General features: G+C 34.8%; 1 long non-coding RNA gene and 1 pseudogene across 3 annotated transcripts; both read left to right on the top strand.

Moving 5' to 3' along the window:
* Nucleotides 1–212: 212 nt before the first annotated feature.
* On the top strand, nucleotides 213–5,603 carry LOC108173590 (uncharacterized). Of its 3 annotated transcripts, XR_011578341.1 has the most exons (5): nucleotides 213–349; nucleotides 664–1,120; nucleotides 1,651–2,634; nucleotides 2,809–2,989; nucleotides 5,042–5,603. It is a non-coding gene; the product is annotated as an uncharacterized lncRNA (long non-coding RNA). The 3 variants fall into 3 exon arrangements; XR_001790277.3 differs by lacking the exon at nucleotides 5,042–5,603 and having other exon boundaries at nucleotides 2,809–3,447; XR_001790276.3 differs by lacking the exon at nucleotides 5,042–5,603 and having other exon boundaries at nucleotides 238–349; nucleotides 644–1,120; nucleotides 2,809–3,447.
* A 13,252-nt stretch (nucleotides 5,604–18,855) lies between these two features.
* On the top strand, nucleotides 18,856–19,414 carry LOC114822416 (oil body-associated protein 2A-like; annotated as a pseudogene).
* Nucleotides 19,415–21,803: the final 2,389 nt, after the last annotated feature.

Genomic DNA, 21,803 nt, shown 5'->3' with positions numbered 1-21,803 from the left:
TATGGTAGAAATCTAATACTCTATACACTAAGATATTGGATCACATGCTATACACCTCGAATGTTATAATTTCCTTTAAAGTTTCAATTGAATACACTTAAGTTTTCAGAGAATTGCTTAGAATCTTTATCAAATATCCTAAATCTATAAAAAGAATTAAAGTTTCTTAAAACTTTCAATTAAATACACCCTTTAATTTTATTGACAACGTATTTTAACAAAAAAAATTAAAATGACAGAAATATGAATGATGCAATTTTATAAACCCCTCGCCGACGTCTCTCATTTTCTCCATCGCTTGATTCTCATTTTCTCCATCGCTTGATTCGATTCAGTCTCTGCTTTTCAGGTACTTGTCCTTCTCGTCCTCCTCACTGTTTTCTGGGATATGAATTCTTTCTCGTTATGTTTGTTTGAGTGATCGAATAATCAAATATAGTTTCTTTCAGATTTGCATTGGTTCATATGAATTAGTAGCCTCTAATTTTTGTTATAGGACATATAATTTTAATGTTACGGTCATTTTGTGCAATGTTGGTTGTCTACGGAATTGGGTCACCGGTGGATTTATGATAATTAGTGACAATTTGAAGTCTATATTGTGTACCGACGATATTCTAAACTACTCTAATTTATAAGACAGTGATTCGAACTGTGGTGCAGGGGATGGAACTGTTGGAAGGTGTTTTTTTATTGGAAGCAAAGGTTTTGGATCCAATAGAGTTATGCTTTGGTGGTTAATGTAGTTGCTTTCAGTTCCCAAGTGTTGTACTTATTGATATGTTTTCTGATTGACTCATTGGGGTTTTGTTCACACTGGAGAAGATGTGATTTTGTGTAAAAATTGGAACCAAAAGGAAATTATGGCGCTGAGGAAGAAACTGTGGGAGAGTTCCGATTTCAATGGAAAATTTGTGTACAGCTTTTCAAGGTATTACAGTTCAAACAAGGTGGACTTAAGGAAGCTAAAGCCTATGATTCATAATAAAATCCAAAACCCGGCTAAGGATTACCCAATGCTGGCCATGATACCGGTAGCCCAGGAGGTCATGGAGTGCCGGAGACTCGTTATGCAAGGTGTCTCTACTCTCCTCAAAATGGTGCCCGTTCTGGCCTGCAAGTAAATCCCTTATGTCCCAAGTTGCTTTTAAGAGGATTCATATGAACTTTTTCTTATTTGGAATAATTAGACCACTTTTTGCTATTTTTGAGAGCTGCACAATCTATAGTTTTCAAATTAGATTTAGTCTAATTTAGCTTCCATTCCATCCCTACTGCTTTTAGGGTGCGTTTGGTACGTGGGACGGGACGGGACGGAACGGGACGAGGCGTTCCGTCCCGCGTTTGGTGCGCCAAAAATGGGTGGAACGGGCTGTTCCACGGGACAGATTTTGAGTGTTTTTGCGTTCCACCTCCCCCCCTGGAACGGGTTTGTTCCACGTTTGTGGAACGCAATGTTTTACCATTTTAAGACAAATATACCCCATGTCTTTTTCAAAAATTACACCTTCGTTCCGTCCCGTCCCGTCCCGTCCCGTTCCGTTCCGTTCCGTCTGCGTACCAAACGCACCCTTATTGAACAATTTTTGTGGTGGAAAAGAAAGGCCAACTTTTTTATCTATATCTTACTTTTGCATGTTCTGTCCATAGGCGAGAAAGGCCACTTAATTCAGACTTCTTGTGGGTTCAAACGTCGTGGCAAGAATAAAGTTTGAATGGATAGTTGGTGGTTTGAAAGATGTGCTTGTTCCAGTAGAGGCATTTCATCTCAAGCACATGTTCCAGGATGTTATAAAACACCATCAGAGGTTTGACCTTGAACGTGTTCCTGCAGTTGTCGAGCTATGCTGGCAAGCAGGGGAGAATGATATTATGATGGAAATCATTTAAATTGGAACTTTGAAAGTGAGTGTGTTGGCGTTAACGGAGCTGAGTCTTTGTTACCCGATGAACTGATTCTGGTTGCCAGTGAAACTTTGAGGGCATGGGAAATTCTTAGAAATGGCATGGAGAAGTTGCTGAAGGTTTATCCAGCGAAAGTCTGTAGACATTATTTAGAAGTTCGTTTTGGGCTATCTGGACATAAGGCTTCATGGAGTTTTCAAGTATGAGAGTGAGCAGGGAATCCACTTTTGGAGAAGAGCAAATGTGGATGATCTTGTGCCTTCAAAGAGTGTATGGCGGTGGCAGCCTCAGGATCCTCAAGTACCTTCGAATGAAGGGAAGGGATTTTATGGGCATGCTCCTGCAATGATAAAACTATGTACACAAGCAGGTGTCATTGCACCCCCCAAAGTATCACTGCATGATGAAACTGCAGGGTGTAAGTACCACACTTGGAGATCAAAGGTTGTTCCACTTGAATAGTAAAATGAAAATGTCGATTAATTCCAAGGTAGAAAATTGAGCCTAGCAGAAACTCCCCAGGATTGTCAGATCACAGATGTGCGTAGAATTGCTTATAGTTGTAACATTTGATCTGAAATGGGAAAATGAACCTCATAGAAGCTCCCGTAAGACTGTCTGATCTTCATTATTGAGAATGATTGTAATTTCAGATGAATGACTACGAAGTTCGAGATGGCTGGCAATATCAACTGAGCACGTATTGCCCCCCTTCACTTCATGATAAAGGTGAGCAAATTTGTAGCTTTGCTCTAGCTATGGACATAGAACAAGAATGCATAGTAGAAAGAGTGAAAGCAAGAAAGGAATAACAAATCATTGAAATGTCTAACGGAACTGATGCTTATTAATTATGCTCCTCTATAGATTTTCAGAACTGACTAGTTTACGATTGATTTTCAGCTATGGAATAATTACTATTCTTGTGCATATCGGCATCCACTGCGATAGACCGTCACTTCGAACAAATATCTGGAATCTCCATCTTCCACACCATGCCATTTTTTAGGCTGCAGTTGTCTATCCATCTCTCTTACTTTATTTGATCGACAATGCACGATTGCTACCATATAAAGGATTTCAGGTTCGTAGAACCTCACTCCCCTGTATCACCTTACAATGACTGGTAAAGAATGGTTTTTAAGTTCAAAATTTTGGTACTAGTCATGTCCAAACCCAATTATTCCATCGTTCTACATGTATGTTGAATCATTTAAAAAGCATAAATTTTGATCACGAGCATGATTCAGGAAGGATATGCTGCCCCTAGTCCCCCACCACACACGCGCGCACACACCACTTACATGCAGTGTTCTAAAAAATTTCGTCTAGATCTTGCCTAGGCGCTTGGGGGCTAGCCACCGCCCGACTAATCCTTAGGCGTTTGAAAATTAAAAAAGGGCACTTAGACCTGCCTAGCCTAGGTCGCGACTTTCATTTAGACAGAAAATATATATCTTTCATTTTGTATTTTATTTTTTCAATAAGTGTAAAAGACTTGTTAAATACTTAAATGAACACGCATTATATGATTGCTCCCTATGTATTTAATATGTTATATATCTTTATAATCTATGTGTCATTCTATTTTGCAATTTATGTATCCCAATATTATTATTTATTGTTTTAGTTATAAGTAGACATTTGTTTATATGTTATATAACAAATTTAATTAAAAATTTAAAAAAAGGGCCTACGCCCCCGTCTAGGCACAAGACCCTTGATCTACTCTCAACTAGCGCCTAATGCTTTTTAGAACATTGCTTGCATGGTAGTAAAACTCCGTTTTCAAGTCCTTGGTCCATTTCCGTTGCAATGGAAGAGAATGGGACATCCCTACTCATTTCTCATGTCCATACTATTTCAAAAAAATATGCAGATCTGGTTTATGTGTCCGCCCTCTTGCGTTCATTCTCCAATTTCTCTTCCTGTATGTAGATTTGAATATTGCCTTGCTTATTAAAGGAAAAAAAAATCAACAAATATCAAGCAGTTAAAATATAACTTGAAGTGTATAATATGAGTCTGTTACCAACTTAGAAATCTAGGAAAACCTAGTAGAACATGTCTGTAACTCTCTGACGGGTGACTAGTAGGTAGATGTGGCAAATTAACCTATTGGGTTGTTAATTGGTGCCTTTAAAACCTATTTAATTTGATATCATCATAATATATAGGTGAGACTGATAGTGTTTTCTGGCAGAGTCAAGTATAAGGCTCGAGTGAGCTATAGCATAGGGAGAGTTTTAGTTCTTTAAGCTTAAAAATATTAGTTATTTGGGCTATTTTATGATTTTTGATTGTCCTAAACCACGCAACAAATGAAAGTCTGAATCTTAGAGTTGCTTTTGGGAAAGTAAGAGTTAATAAATATTAAAAAATCATCACTTTAACAAATATTAAAATTTACTAGTAATAAATTAAAACTTTCATACCACATACGGTCCCTTATTTTATTTCTTTGAAAGTTTTGAGGGCTATAAGCTAAGGAAATAGACTATAAATTTCTTACTTCAAATTATTACTTTCAAGTTTACTATTGTATAACTTTCTATAGGCAACAAAAAGATTGAGCATTTGATTTCCTAGTAATAATTTTAGGTTAGCCCACCCACCAAATAATTTATGGCTTCGCCATTGATAATGATGATGGTTGTGTAAAGTGAAATCAAACTAAGGGTTAGTTTGGTATTGTTGTGCCTTTTAATTAAAAAAAAATTGTTTCTACTGTTATGTGAGAATAACAGTTGTAAAATAAAATTGTTAAGTGTTTGGTAAATATTTTTTGTAAAAATATTTTTAACAGAAAATAATAATGTTTGAGTGTTTGGTAAACTTTTATACAAATTGTTGTGGTATGTTAAATAATTAAAAATGATACTGTCTTTTTTTTTTTTTGAAACGAAAAGAATATTGTATTTGATGTGATATAATACTAAGAAATTGACAGAGGTGACTCATTTTCATAATTTTGGGACCAGAATAGGATTTTCAAGATATGTACAGAACATGCATAACAATACGATAGATATAATATTTTCTTAACACTGAAAATGATCTAATTGTCCTCGTATATAAATGATTATTTCCTCCGACCCGCACCCTTCTCCTAAAACCTCTCTCGCCCAATCCCCAGCTTGAAGACCCCTAACCCTCAAACGTTGTTTCAATCTCCCATTTTGCAACCGGTTCCCCTGCAAAAATAGAGTGTGCAAGTGTTTCAAAAGGCTGAGAATGGTGGGGGTGGGGCCCACGAGGTTGTATCTGCCCATGTCGAGGATTTGCAGCGAGCTCAGCGACCCCAGCTCCGGCGGAATTCTGCTGTCATAAAGAAGTTCATCCCACGAGGGCCGCGATATCAGCAACAACTCCTCCGGGTAACAAGATGTGCAAGACCTTTACTTTCTCTAGGAAAGGCAGATTCAATGGCGGCGAAGTGTACCGAGCTGAATGATCTGTCCTTGGTGGAGACAATTAGGCCATCCTGGTGGCTTGTGGTGCGGTCCTGCAACCAGCCACCATGGCAACAACCGAGTCCGATTCCGGCCGTCATCCAAAGCCAGCTATCCGTCAACTTTTCTATCCTCTTTCTCATCGTCAACCTTGGAGGAATTGTCAGCAAAATCAAGTCCATTGGTCCCATTTTTTTTATTAATTTATTAGATTCAAATTTATATAAAGAATCGAAGATTCATTCATTTGAATTTGGTACCAAATTTGATTGGATTAAAATATTTCAAGGATTTGAAAATTGCGGTTTGAATGGATATGAAAGAACCCAACTAAATTAAAGGAAATTGTTTCGTGAACTCGTTCGCTTTCTTCGTATTAAGCTCGCCTACGTTGAGGTAGTACATTGTATGTATAAGACATGCACATGATAAGCTCACAAATATGAGCTCAACCTAAAATCCCAGAGTTGACAGCTCTCTCTCGAAATCAGAAAAATGACACAATGAGTTGTGAGTTGTTTCAATTTATATGTGGGTATTTTCATCATTTTGCTTTTGTGCATGGACAGTTTGTCTATTTTGATCCCAAGAACAAGAATGTCACGTCCCGATCCGAGCTCCACCACACCCCGGACTCAACTCCGCCGTAGCATTATATTGTTCGCTTTGGATCCCGACCACGCTCTCACGGTTTTGTTTCTAGGAACTCACACGAGAATTTCTTAGGGGGGCACCCATCTTAGGATTGCTCTCGCCCGAACTCGCTTAACTTCGGAATTCCAATGGAATCCGAAGTTAGTAAATTCCCAAAAAACCTCGTGCCAAAGGAGGTGAGCATGCACATATAAGGCATAGAGGATTCACTCCCTTGGGCGATGTGGGATCTAACAAAGAAAATGGGTCATTTATGTCAATTTTCCTATAATAATTGTAAAAGAGAATAATGTATGGACAATAATTGTAATTTTGTAAAATATGTGGAGGTATACTTGTTATATGTGGGTATTTTCATCATTTTGCTGTTCTACTACCATTGATAATAGTTTCTTTAAAAAATACTTTATTTTTGTTTTACCAAACACATTTGATGTTCCAGATTTTTTAATAAGCTGTTTTTTTTTTTTTTTTTTAAGGACCACAATTTCAAACCAGCCCTAAATGGGTCTTAATGGGTATCCATTAACAATTCAATGCGTTGATTTAACAACTCTACTTGTAGGATTGCACATCTTAGATGTCACTGTTTTAAAAATCCCCGCCTAGCTCCGCCTATGCGCTAGGCGGTTGACCACCGTCCCGATTAATCTCGAGGCGTTTAAAAATTAAGAAAGGGCGCCTAGACCTTTTAGGTGCCCGCCCAAACTGCCTAGTCTCGCCAAGACCTGCCTAGGCACTCATCTAGCTCGCAACTCTAATAGCCAGAAAATAGACAATTTTCCTTTTGCATTTTATTTTTTTCACTAAATTGTAGAAGACTTGCTGAATACTTAGATGAATACACATTATATGTTTGTTCCCCATGTTTTCATTGTATTCTAATACTTTATAATCTATGTCATTCTATTTTGCAATTGGTGTATGTCCAATGCAATTATGTATGTTTTAAGTATAAGTAGACACTTATTTATACGATATATAAGGAATTTACTTAAATCCGCCTAGATCCCCGCCTAACAGTCTAGGTGTTAGACCCATGTTCGCCGTCCGACTAACGCTTAGCATCTATTAGAACCTTAGGTCAAATACATAAAAACATTTGTCCGTTTCTAGTTCCTTCTATGGAAAACTAACCGAAACATCCTCAAAACTTTACTTTTAATCATCAGGACAAATTTTTTCAAAAATGCCGATCCTACCCTTCACACATATGTACAAGATTGGGTCAGTTTTCTGCAAAGTTCATGTGGATACATCCAAAAGAAGAAAAAAGAGATTGACATTTTCAGAAAGCATTTGCATGCAAAAGGATATGTGGCAAACATTGCAACAACCAAGACAATATAGATTCACATGCAAAAGAAAATGTGGCAAACACTGCAGCAACCAAGACAACATAAATTCACATGACATTCAAGCAAAGACAAGACAGCCAGCTTTCAGAAACAGTGCTGACAGTTTTCAGAAACAGTGTGCTGTCATTATTCAAAAAATTGTAAATAGATGAAATGTTATTTTGTCTTTAAAGAATTAGATTTTGTATATAAGGGAGTCTTTCCTCCCATACAGAACACACTTGAATACCACACACCTCTCTCAACATCTGAAAACACCATACTCACTCAAACATTCGTAGCCTTCATAGCATCCTTGTAAACACTTCTTTGTAATCACTTTCTTGTAAACAACTATCTCTGTAAACATTCCATATATCAATAAAAGTTCAAGTGTACATATTCAAGCAATCTCCAAGTCTTAAGTAAGTTTTCTTTTCCTTCTTTAGTGTGTTTGTTTAATTAGACTTCTAATCCAAAACAGGGAAACATTATTGTGGTTATATTATTAACCTGCTAAAAATGACGATTATACTTTATTCGAGCACTCCGTTATAGTTGAATGTCTGCCATACAAATAACTGGACATTAACCAGGGTACCTCTGAGTTCTTCGTACCTCTGAGTTCAGCCGTTGAGGCCTTATACTTGTATTGTGAGTAGCTGTCATGCTGAAACATGTCGAGTTCCATGTGCAAGGTTCTATGTCTAGTTGCTATAATGGTCATCCTACTATTTAACCGAGCATGCGTTTCGAATTTGGTATCAGAGCCAAGTTTAGCATTTTAATAATATAAGCATAATAGTAAAGTACCTTGAGGATAGAAGTCATTGATACAACTGATATCATATTTGTTTATTGTGTATGAACAACATATATTATTGTTCCTGTAGACCCTGTCAACCACAATTACCAGGTACTTATTGTCCCAGACATTCAACTATAACTAGCATAAAGAGAAGATTAGCATATATATCCAAAAGAATTATCAGTACTTTGAAGAAGCAAAAATTTTATCTTGGCTATCTTGAACATCCTTCATTTATTTGTAAATATAATAACACAGAAGTGCAGCATAAATTTTTAGAAGCAAAAAGAACAACAGATCAAGTTTTAGAGACCTTGAGAGAAGAAAGAGAGTTTTTAAGAAACCAGTTAGCTGTAACTCTAGAGAAGGGTAAACTGTAGTTTATGATAGATTATCTTAATTTAGAAATTAGTGAACCTCAAAAAAGAAAAATAACTTTAGACCAAAATAGTTTAGTTTGTTATTTTCCATCAAGAAAGCATAATCATATTTTGCACAGTGAAGAAAATCCGTAAGCCAATAGTATTGTAGATCTTATTATTAGTCAAGCAGAAAATATAAAATTAGAAAATAATAAGCATAATCATTTGTTAAACCAGTTGTTAGAACATTTTCAGAAAAATTCCATAAAGTTAATCAGACAAAATTTAGACTATATTACATCTCAGTTAGAAGATAATAATAAAAATATTCAAAGGTTTCCTAGCAAAAGAGAGATAAAAGAGCTTGTTGACCTCATAGATAGTAAGCCAAAGCAAGTAGAACTTAGGTCGTTAGAAATAGTTGAACAACTAAAATTAGAAGTTCAAAAAATTCAATTAGTACAAAAGGAGTTGAGTGAACAAGTAGATAAGTTGCATAATAAAATAGATAAATTATTGGTTTAATGACAGATTCTAGAACAAGCAGAAAATATATCCAAGCTTTGAAAGAAATTAGTAAGTTAGATAAAGAACCAGTAGGTTTAACAGATTTTTCAACACAGGTATCCAGTAGTAATATTCCCATTAGGCAAAATAATTTGATTATCTAATTAGTTTTAAGTTTGGTTGAAAAATTAGATCAAGTTGAAGAACAAATAGCAGAAATAAATCAAGTTTTACATAACGCATTTTCATCACTTCCACCATCTTTACTAGATAAATTAGAAAATTTAACTTTAAGTGTAAATAATAATAGAAGACCTAAGCTAAATCCTTTTGATAATAGAAAATGGAACTCTTTAGGAAAAAAAGGAAAAGAAGTAGTTAGGGCTGAGGATATTTATCCAAATGAAGAAGAAGCACAAGAATTTATTCGAAGAGGTTTTGAGAGAACACAGAAAAATAAATATAACTTGTATCAATTAGGTTTATTTGAAAGCAGAAGTAGAATTGTAAGCAGCATCAGTCAACATGAAGTTAACTGTATTGATAAAGAAGTCACACTTAATCTAATTAGTAAAGAAGCAGTTACTCATTTGAGAAAATCACATTTTAGTCAGATCATATAGGAACAATATTAATTGGAATACCAGGATTAACCAGAGCACAAGAAGGTACAAAAGCTTTAGTATACATATATGATGATAGATGGGATAATCACCAACAAGCAGCAATAACAACAGCTGAAGTAGACTTAAGTTCAAACTTAGCAATCATATATTGTATTCCAAATATGTTATGACGATTAATGAATTTAGTAAATATATCAAAGTGAGCATAAGAACAAAAAATTATAATATGAAAGGAGAGTATAAAAATTTGTGTATTAGCTTAATGTATATAGGTAAAGTGTCTGATAGATATAATCATAAGTTTAATTTAGAATTTCAAAATTTAGTTCAAACATTTGGCAGTAAACATGTAAATATGATAGAAGCAAAACCCGTAGATAATAGCTTTTTAGAAGGAACTTAGTGGATTGCCTAATTTACAAGTAGTACAAAATAGACAACCAGATAAAGTACAAATATATGAAACTAGTACAGGTCAAGCAACAATTAGGTTTAGTAATTATAAGCAACTAGAAAAAATAGAAGAGGATGAGAGTGAAATTGAAAATGAGAGTATAAATATGGCTTTTGATAATTTAGATATTAATTTAGTTGAACAAAATTTTGATCATATTGTAGATAAACTTATAGAAGATATTGATCATTTAGATGAAAAACAATATTTGGAAAAATATAAGACATATGATTTAGGACTACATAAAATTTCAGACGAAGAAATGAAAATTTTAATCTTAGAAATAGGAGTAGAACACATTTTAGGATCAAAAGAATATAATAATTTATTAGAATTGAAAGTAGAATGTAACCCAGCAGAAGAAAGTAGTACATCAGGAGTAGAAAATCCAGGACACGCAAGTAGAACTGATCAATAATTTTTGAGACCAACAAATGAATAATATAATGAAAAAGCAAAAGTAGACTATATGAAAGAAAGTATGATAAAACCTAAAAAAAAAGGATTTCATATTTGAGAGGATTAGAACAAATTAATATAGCTGGTAATATATTAAATTTAGATAATGTAGATCCACAAGATTGAGAAAGAACGATTGAGAGATGGGAAAAATGTTGCGTACATGCAGCATTAATGTTAGATTTTAGTAATTCACAAAATATGTTAGATTACTTTGAGCATACTTTGGATGATTTAATTTTTTATTACTTCCAGTCATGGAAAGTTCAAAATCCAGAACAGTATCAGGCAGCTAAAATATATTTTAATATTGATGGTTTTGTTACTTTGATTAAACAAGAGTTTTTAGATCATAATAGGTTAGATGGCAAAAGCGAACAAGAACAAATAAGAGCAATCAAAAATTTAGAACAATTACAAATTTGCGATTTACAGTATATAGCTGAGTATACCACAAATTTCTTTAAATATTTAGGAAGAACATGTAGAATTAGTGATATTAATTTATTAGATACTTATATGAAAAAAATAAAAGGACCAATAGGTGAAAAGATTTGGAATGAATGGCAAAAGCATCCGAAGAAAAATGATATTGCTTTAGGACCTAGAATTCAACATGTATATGATATACTCAGACAAGAGTGTAGTCAAATAAAAGCTAAGAGACAAATTAGGAAACAATTTTACATGTGTTGTAAAAATATAGATTTACCACAACAGTATGGTTGCCATAAGAAAAAGTATAAGAAAATATACAAAAAGAAATATAAATCGTATAAACCCTACAAACAGCATAAGAATTTCAGCATAAGACCTTCAAGAACATATAAGAAAAGAAAATATATTCCAAAGCAATTTAGAAAAAGAAGTGGCAGACCTTGGATTAGAAAATATAAAGTATCAAAAGATAAGAGTAATTGTAAATGTTATTCATGTGGAGAAGCTGGACATATTAGACCTAAATGTCCAAAATTAGGTAAACAGTCGAAAAAAAAAGTACATTTGATGGAGTTGTTTAAGTTAGAAGAAGATGAGGATATTCAGTCAATATACAGTTTAGATAATTTAAGTGATAATGAGAGCATTTATAGTATAGAGAGTATTAACATAATAGATTCAGACTCAGAAGATTCAAGTAACACAAATAGTGATCTAGAAGAGTATATATGTGCATTCATAGAAGAACAGCATGAAGAAGAATATAAATACATCAATTTAGGTCGGCCAGAAAAATGTCATAAATGTAGTAAATTAGTTGCAAATAAATACTATAATACATATTCAATATTATGTGAAAAATATTATAATAATAGGTTATTAGAAGTTAATTCAGCAGAATCACAAGAAACTACTGAAATATTAGGAAATATTGTTTATAGTATAGAAAACCCAAAAAATAGTTCTTTAATTACCATAAATTATAAAATTGAATTAGCAAAAGAACATAGGATATAAACGATAGCTATGATAGATACAGGGAGTACAAAGAGTGTCATAAGAGAAGAGTTAGTACCAGAAAAATATAGACAAAAATTAGCAAAACCAGTAAGAATAACACAATTTGATGGGAGACCAGTTTACTTAACACATTGTATAAATAATGAGTTTATTAAAGTAGAAAAACAACAATTTAATTTACCATTAACATTTGTTTCACCAGCAGGATCATATCCATTTATTTTAGGTTTAAACTTTTTGAAAAGTTTGCAAGGTTTTTTTATTTATGAACCCTAACATAACATTTTTCAAAAGAGGCTTTACAATAACTGACCAAAGTAATACTGTAGAAGCATACAAAAACATAAGTATATAAGAGTCTAGTGGCCAAGATAGTTATCATTTAGAAAACTCAAAAGAAAATGATGAGCATAATAATGTAGAAGAATTTGATGAAGACATTTTTGAACATGAATACCCGATTTTAGAAGAAGGAACTTGTATAGAAATATTACAGTTAGATAGACCAAAGAGTTTAGAAGAATTGTTACAATTAGCAGAACAAACTAGGATTATAAGAGAAGACCCACAGTTACATTAGAGTAAAAATAAAATACTAGCAAAATTAGATATAATTAACACAGATTTAACCATTAAGACAGCTGATATGTCTTGTAGTCTAATAGATAAACAAGAGTTTGAGCAGCAAATAAAAGAGTTGTTAAATTTAAAAGTAATTAGACCCTCTAAGTCTAGACATAGATCAGCAACATTTATTGTAAGAAAACATTCAGAACTAAAGAGAGGTAAGGCTAGAATAGTTTATAATTACAAGAGATTAAATGATAATACATACGAAGATAGTTATAAATTACCAAATAAGGATGAGCTTATAAATAAAATTCAAGAGAGTAAATATTTTAGCAAATTTGATTGTAAATCAGGTTTTTGGCAAATAAGATTAGCAGAAGAATCAATTGAGTGGACAACTTTTACTTGTATAGAAGGACATTTTGAGTGGCTCGTGATGCCATTTGAACTTAAAATGCGACATCGATCTTTCAAAGAAAGATGGACCAAATTTTCAAGAAATATGATAATTTTTGTAGTGTTTATGTAGATGATATTTTAGTACATAGTAAAAATAAAAATGAACATAGGAAGCATTTAGAGATAGTATTACAAGAATTTATCAATAATGAAATTGTGATTAGCAAAAATAAAATAGCATTAGAAAAGCAAGATATAGAATTTTTAGGAATGTATATCAAGTCAGGTACAATACAATTACAAGATCATATAGCTAAAAAGGTGTTAGATTTTCCAGATAAATTAGAAGATAAGAAACAGTTACAAGCATTTTTAGGATTGCTAAATTATGCAAAAAAAATTATCCCTGATTTAGGAAGAAAAATAGCAATATTACATAGTAAAACTAGCAAAACATGACAAATGTATTTTAATAGTGAAGATATTAAATTAGTTCAAAAAATAAAAGAAGAAATTACTAAACTTAAGCCATTAACATTACCACTAGATAATAGTTGCTTCATTATTAGAATGGGCAGGTATAGTATACCAGAAAAAGCATAGGGAGTCTCTAAAGTCTGACGAACAAGTTTGTAGATATTCCTCAGGAAAGTTTAGTGATATACAGTCAAGATTACCATCAACAGATTTATAAATTCTAGGGATAATTAATTCACTTGAAGCATTTTCTTTATTTTTACATAATGAAGTATTTACGATTAGAACAGATTGTCAAAATACAGTTTCTCATTATAACAAGATACATGCTAATAAACAGGCAGCCCGAAGATGAGTTAATTTTGTTGATTCAATTACAAGAAATGGTTTTAAACTAATTTTTGAACATATAAAAGGTAATGATAATACATTAGCTGATATCTTATCAAGATTAATTTGTTGAACAGGTATGGAATATCATGGACTATCATCAGCAAATAGCACAAGGCTGCAAGGTAGAAGAGTTTCTTTCAATGGCATGATGATCCACCATCAACCTCCACCATTCAGTGGATTTCAAAATAGCATGAGCAGACCAGCATCACCACCAGTACCTACGTTCAACTTTAATGGCAATATTGTTGAAGGAATCAGAAATCCAACTCTGAGATATAGGTCAAGGGTACCAGGGCTTTCTAATAGGCAACAGATTCTCTTAGATAATTTTTGGAATATTCAAATTAAGCAACCAAACATGAGGTTAGGTCATGAAAAATTAATTAGAGCCTTGGAACAAGAGTTTGATAGCTTTAATTTTAATTTCCACCAAAACCAGCAGCATATTCATTCTCTTAAGCACAACCTTCAAGCCATCTATAGGGACCATGAGTCATTACTTGGTAAGTTTACCAAAATGAACCAAGAACTCAAATATCTTAGAATGCAGCAAAAGGCAAGTGACACATTGAAAAGAGAATTAAAAATAGGTTTAGAAACTGATCATCATAAGAATAAAGGAAAAAAAGTTATTAAACCCATAGAACAAGAGGCTAATGAGTCCATAGAAGAAATTAAGATTGAGCTCTTAGAAGAAGACGTTGAAATGGAGTAACATCAAAGTAATGATCAGCATCAGGTTCTGAGTGACAAAGAAAAACAAGAAAAATATGAAAGTTTTATTAGGAATATATCTTCAGACTTAATATTAGATGATGTTTTATTAGAAGAAATTTTAAAGGCAAAACTAAGAATAATGCCAACTGATATGCAAAATGAGATCCTGAGCAGAGCATCACAGTCCATGAAAGAGTTACAATTACAATTACAATACTCCTTGTATCAGTCCATCTTTGATCCAAAACCAGGGATGGATATTATTACAAAGATATATCCTCCATGTCTTTGTGATAGTACAGAGAATTGTATTTGTAAATCAGAGGTTAGCGTAACTGTGGCCAGGATTAATATGAAAGATTTTAAATCATGACATTTTAGTTATGAGCATCAGGAAAAGCATAATGTAGTAGAAGTTACCCCTGCCTTACTATTAGAGTTTGGTTATCTCGATAAAATATTTATTAACCGTATTTCTCAACTAGAATCATTTCCTAAAAAACTTATAAAAGTAGCAGAAGATTATCTAGAAATGTGGAAAGAAATTTGCATAAGTTTTATTAGTAGTCTACCAGATTGGTATGTACATATGCATAAAGAGAAAGCTAGGCATATAGCCATGATCAATGAAGAGTCCCTTAGACTAAACCCTATCTCCTCACATAGGTGGACTCCTTCATACAAAGATATTTTAAAATTTAAAGGGATCCAAATGTTTGCTTTAGATGAGTTTAAAGATTTTAGGTATGACATGGTACTAATAGCAGAAGAAGAAGAGATGTATATTTACAGCAATACAAGAATCAGTCATTAGCTTTATTGGAAGCCCCAAAATTTCAAAAAAGAAACAACAAAAATATATTACAAGGTGAAAGAAGATAGAGAAAGAGATGCGGAGCTAGTAGAAGGCGATGAACAATATTAGAATAATTTGTCAGAAGAAGAGCTGCATAACATCGACAACATGATGGAAGCCTGAAGAGCTAGCTGTAAAATTAACATAAGTTTAATAGCATAATGTAAAATGATGTATTCCCAGACAGAAATGTCAACATCTTTGTGGATCCCGCTGTAATAGCATAAGAGTAAATAAAGAAAAGAACTTGATCCATTATGGACTTTTCATACACAAAATGTCCTTATAATTAAGAATGAATAGTTTCAGGCCCTTTTCGTTAAAACTCCCTTCATTCTAAGAATCTGGACGTTGGCTGAACTTTGTTTAATTATTTCGGTTTTCCTCAATTAAAATTATATGTATATGTGTTGTTTGGGTCACGATCACCACTCGTCAGCCTCTGTGAGACCGTGTCCAAACTCCCCTACAACTAGAGACATTAATAAGCTTGAAAACATTGGTAGCACAAGCACGACCACGAGGATGAGACGATGAGAATATATATTGCTAGGTCAGATTCATGACTATATCTTTGCATGTAGCATTATCTTATATAGCAATATATCCTACCAATTTCGACTTTTACTCACCAAAGTAATTTTCGCACTCTCATTTTTTTTTTTTCCAATTTTTTTCTTATTTAGTCGACCAATTTCATGATAAGAAATAAAGAATTGTAGAAGGAAAAATATATCAAAATAAGTGACGGCATACAAAACGGAAAACTAAGAGAAACAACTACCCTTAATCTTCTCAACAAAGTACTTGTACTTTAATTATTAACAAAATTGTTACTCTATAGAAGCATAGATTATGACTGCTGGAGAGTCGGCTTTGAACAAAGTTGGAGTTAAACTTGTCTGCGGTCAGACCAATTGGCAGATAATCATATCCTTGCCTAATTAAACTCGTTTTCAGCTCGATCGTGGGGGCAGGTTAAGGACACCTAATATATAGAAGATCACTAGAGCTTAATACCCGCGCGTTGACGCGGGTTTAAAGTTAAGATGAGATGTTAAAAATGAGAATAATTTGGTTACAAAATAGGAACAACGATAACAACAATGAATTTGGAAAAGCGTTAACTGGAAAAGGTTAAATTTAGATCATATAAAGATACAAATTATAGTTATCCGTTCTATTGTAGTAGTTCTATGTATTTCTGGACCAAGAGGATTACATTCAGTTGCATTCAGTTACAAAAAATAGAAAATCCTGGTACAAAGATACAAAAAACATTATAATAACTGAATTTCTTCTAATAACCTCATCTAATATACTGTGTTCCAGCTTTTGCATACAGAAAATGAGGAGATGCTGTTGTATGGGGATGCAAAAAATATTGTTGAGTTTTGGACGAAAAAAGATATGTACGAGTTTTTAAACATGTTAAACATGATTTAATATAGATAAACAAAACATGGTAAACATTCTTGATCAGAGAAGGGAAAGGTGTCTTCAGCCCTTGTTGTCATTGATAAAGCAACCTGAACAAAGAGGAATAGAACATAACATATTTGGATAGGATTTAGTATCACATTTAAATGGTAATGGAGGAAAAGATAAAACAACTTGAAAGCATACCAACCTAATCATTGTTTCCAGTGTTGCTGTGTGGCTTTGCCTGAGCATGAGGTGATATTTTTATTTATTTTTAATAACTTGATCGGAACCTCATCACATTCTCTTGGATCAATTTCTGAAATTTATTCAAATTCACTGATTTGAATGATTATGCAACATTAATATAGTTGTTCACGGAAAGAAGAAAAGATGATTCCTAGTTATAATTCATAGTATTGAAAATGTTTGATATGTAAATTTTAAGAAAGTTGAAGCGAACATAAGGAAATGTTTGAAAACATGATGTAAAAATATAAACATCATATTTGAGAATAGTATTAGATATCAAACCTTTGTTCACCTGGAATGAAAAGCGCTATTCTCACAGATTCTCTTTTTCGTTAAAAAAAAAAAAAAAAAAAACAGAGATTTATGTATTAAATCTTACCAAGGTGTTGGAATCCTTCTGCATTTGCTTTACACAATTGGGGCAAGCACTGTACCACCAATTGTAACGTGTATCAAAACGTTTAACAGAAGCTTTGCACAGAAATGTATCATCCTATAAATTGTTCAACATATAATTGTGTAAGGAAGAGTAATGATACATTGAACGTTTGTTACATATGGAGATATACAATTACATATCTTAAGAAAAGATGAAAACACATAATCTGTTTCTATAACTTATGCAGATCAGGATCAAGAAAAGCTAGTTCATCAATTGTAACTCTCCTTGTTGTCCGTAGAACCTTAGCTTCATTGAGTTGACTTGAAGAAGGGGGCAGGATTTTTACAAGGTTTTTTGAGTTTGAAAACCTGTAAGTTTTAAAACAGAATAAGGTATGAAGAATTTTGGATAATTTGTGGTTTTTTGGATTGAGAGAAAAAGTATAGCTCAACAAATGCACTCACACTTGTTTGTACCATACTTAGGGCCTCCGTATTTAGATATCGTATAAATACTCGGGGGACTCAAATGTAATTATGTAATAAATGGAGGGGCAAATATGTAAAAGGGGGAGGAGCCCTTATTCTATAAAAATGCCTTCTCACCCTCATAAACCTCATGCCTTCTCACCCTCACAAAGCTCATCTCTCTCAAGCTCTCATGCTCACAAACAGAGAGCCCTATCAAACTCTCTCTTACTCTGGGGGACTCCCCCTTACCCTTGTAATCCATACACATCTTTCAGAGAAATATAATATTAGTGTGGACGTAGCCCAAACATTGGGGTGAACCACGATACATCCTGTGTTATTTACTTTCTTGCAGATTCACGGTCGGATTTACGTTGTTCCAAGACCCCTCCGGTTTTGTGCATCAACATTTGGCGCCGTCTGTGGGAATCGACATGAAAAACTATGTCTGTTCTCTTTCATTTTTTCACTTCCGTCGTGGATCTGCAAAACCCAAGAGATAACCAAAACTCTCTCTACCTCACTCTTGCTTCTGATCTCTTTCACCTCTTCAAACAAAACACCACAAACTCTCTCTCTACCATTATTTGTCAGTTACAATCACACCCATTCAATCAGCATATGAGAAGAGAGAGAATAAGATTTTCTGAGAAACGCATAGAGAAACTGCGAGAAAAGAAAATTCCCAAAAAACTGAAGGCGGACTCTGCGTCCTTTGCAATTAAGAGAAATATGATGAATTGCGAGCTCTGTCGGACCAGATTATTCTATGCTGGGACTGGGCCTGAGAACCATAGAGTAACGCCTCTTCTTCAGCCTCCGTCATCCCTCTCGCCTGCCATCGTCCACATCTTTCAGAGAGATCAGAAGCAAGACACAACGTCGTTTTGAGATGGTTTCAAGTAATAAGACGCCAACTCCGAACCCTGCCTTCAGGCTGGGAGATCAGCCAACGCCTTCGAAGAAGTCGATGACGATGGGACAGCACGTCCTGGACAACAGCGCCGAGATGATGCAGTCCCTCAAACCGGTGAAACAGATGAGCCAGCACGTGTGCACTTTCGCACTCTACAGCCACGACATGACTTTTCAGATTGAGACCCACCACTACATCACTCGCCTCAACCACTCGTCAAATCCAGAATTTGGCCAAAACTTACGGCAAATTCTGGTGCACATGGCAAGTTGACCGAGGTGACCGACTTCCACTGGGAGCATCGGCCCTTATGATGTCACCTTAGCCGGTGAATCTGGGTATGGTGAAGCCGGAGCTGTTGGAAACGAGGGATGCCAAATACAACATATCAACGGATGCCTTGAAGACATCGAGGGTGGATATTGCGGAGCCAGAGTGGATCAATCCACAGGCGGACTACTGGAAGCTGCATGGTAAGGGTTTTGCGGTGGACATTAAGCAAACTAAAATGAAGAAAATCACACCCTTTCCTTAGACGAGCTGCATGGGCAATTCCGTTAAAAATCTGAATCTGCAGTCAAAGGAAGCGGAGGAGGAGAATAAGCAAAAGGATAATCTTTTGTTGATTTGGTTATGCACTACCTCAATTATCTGTTATTTTCCCGGAAAATGAGGGAAAGTGGAGGAAAATAAGTGAAAGAGATACCCAAGTCACTGTTTTTTCTTCCCCATACATTGTTTAATCTGCTTTGCAGTCTTGGGTCTTCAACTTTCCAGCTGAAAAATGAAGAAGCATGGATGGCAACGTCCTCCAATCCGAAAGCGAAAGGAGAAAAGAAAAAGCAAAAGCAGAGATAGAGACAGAGAGAGGCGCATTGCAAAGAGAAAAGAAAAGGCAAAAGAATGCTTGGAAATGCAGTGGGAAACAAAAGCGAAAGCAAAGCAGAAAAATCGAGAAAAAGCAGAAAGCAAAAGAGATGTTTTCCACTGCAAGAGCACATGGGGACACTGCAAAAGCAAGGAATAAACACCCACACTGCAAAAGCAAGGAATAAACACTCCACCAGAATGATGTGATTTGCTTTTCTTGTTTTTGAATGATGTGATTTATTTTTCTTATCTTTCGAAGACATCTGTATAAACCCCATCAGAGGGTAAAAAAAAAAAAAAAAAAGACGGCAAGCCCAAAATAATAGGCTGGAATGTTAAGGGAGAGCGAATGCCCATATGCTTAAAAGAGCCAGGCCCTCTATTATCACCAACTAGGTGATCAAAAGTACGTCTAGTACTCCAAAATTATACATGAGCATTACTCATGTCAATCATACATAAACATTTCATTAGCATCACTCATGTCAATCATACATAAGCATTCATGACCATCATTCATGTCAACATTCATGAGCATCACTCATGTCAACATCCATGAGCATCACTCATGTTAATCAACATAAACATTCATGAGCATCACTCATGTCAATTAGCTTCAAAAGCTTCATTTACAGAGCTCTAGCTTCAAAAGCTTCATTTACAAAAGCTCCAACTTCGAAAGCTTCATTTACAGAGCTCTAGCTTCAAAAGCTTCATTTACGAAGCTCTAGCTTCAAAGCTTCAACTTGCAAAGCTTTACCTATAAAGCTTCACTGCATGGTCTACAAAGACCGCCTCCGAATAACTGCCATTTAGGTCCATACATGGATTGAATTTGAAGTCTCCAGCCAACAGCCTCTATTGATCGAAGACTTGGGGGACTACATTATGTACCATATATTGGGGCTCAATTGAACCTCATGAAAAATATTTGGGGGACTTAGCCCATTATTTATGTATTGAGGAGCGAATCATTATTCTATAAAAATGACTCCCTCACTTTCATTAGAAAGCACCCATTATTTATGTATTGAGGAGTAAGCCCTTATTCTATAAAAAGACTCCATCACCATCATTAGAGAGCATCGCCGCTAGCTGAGCAACCGCCTCACCACGAGCATCAACTCTAGCCCATCATTTATGTATTGAGGAGCGAGCCCTTATTCTATAAAAGGGACTCCTCACCATCATTAGAGAGCATCTCCGCTAGCTGAGCAACCGCATCGCCGCGAGCATCAACTCTAGCCCATCATTTATGTATTGAGGAACGAACCATTATTCTATAAAAATGACTCCCTTACATCATTAGAGAGCATCGCCGCCAACTGAACAACCGCCTCTCCGCGAGCATCAACTCTAGCCCATCATTTATGTATTGAGGAACGAGCCCTTATTCTATAAAAACGACTCCCTTACCTTTAAAGCCACAAGCCGAGCCAACCAAGGCAACATAAGCCACAAGCCGAGCTATCTCACAACATGTGATACTTCTAGTTGAGCATCATTTCACATCGAGCACCGCCTCATATCGAGTATTCAGTTCTAAACGACATCTAGTTACTTCGGCCCACACATGGACTGAATTTCAAGTCTCCAGCCAAAAGACTTTCTTGACTGAAGACTTAGTGGACTACTGTTTGTACCATACTTAGGACCTCCGTATTTAGATCTCGTATAACTGCTCGGGGGACTTAAATGTAATTATGTAATAAATGGAGGGGCAAATATGTAAAAAGAGGAAGAGCCCTTATTCTATAAAAATGCCTCCTCACCCTCACAAACCTCATGCCCTCTCACCCTCACAAACCTCATCTCTCTCAAGCTCTCATGCTCATAAACAGATAGCCCTTTCAAACTCTCTCTTTCTCTGGGGGACTCCCCTTCACCCTTGTAATCCATACACATTTTTCAGAGAAATACAATATCAGTGTGGACGTAACCCAAACATTGGGGTGAATCACGATACATCCTGTGTTATTTACTTTCTTGCTGATTCACGGTCGGATTTACGTTGTTCCAAGATCCCTCTAATTTTGTGCATCAACAACACTGAT

The sequence above is a fragment of the Malus domestica genome, chromosome 17, assembly GCF_042453785.1.
Source record: "Malus domestica chromosome 17, GDT2T_hap1".
Taxonomy (NCBI): Eukaryota; Viridiplantae; Streptophyta; class Magnoliopsida; order Rosales; family Rosaceae; genus Malus; species Malus domestica.
This window is presented reverse-complemented; position numbering and strand designations above follow the sequence as displayed.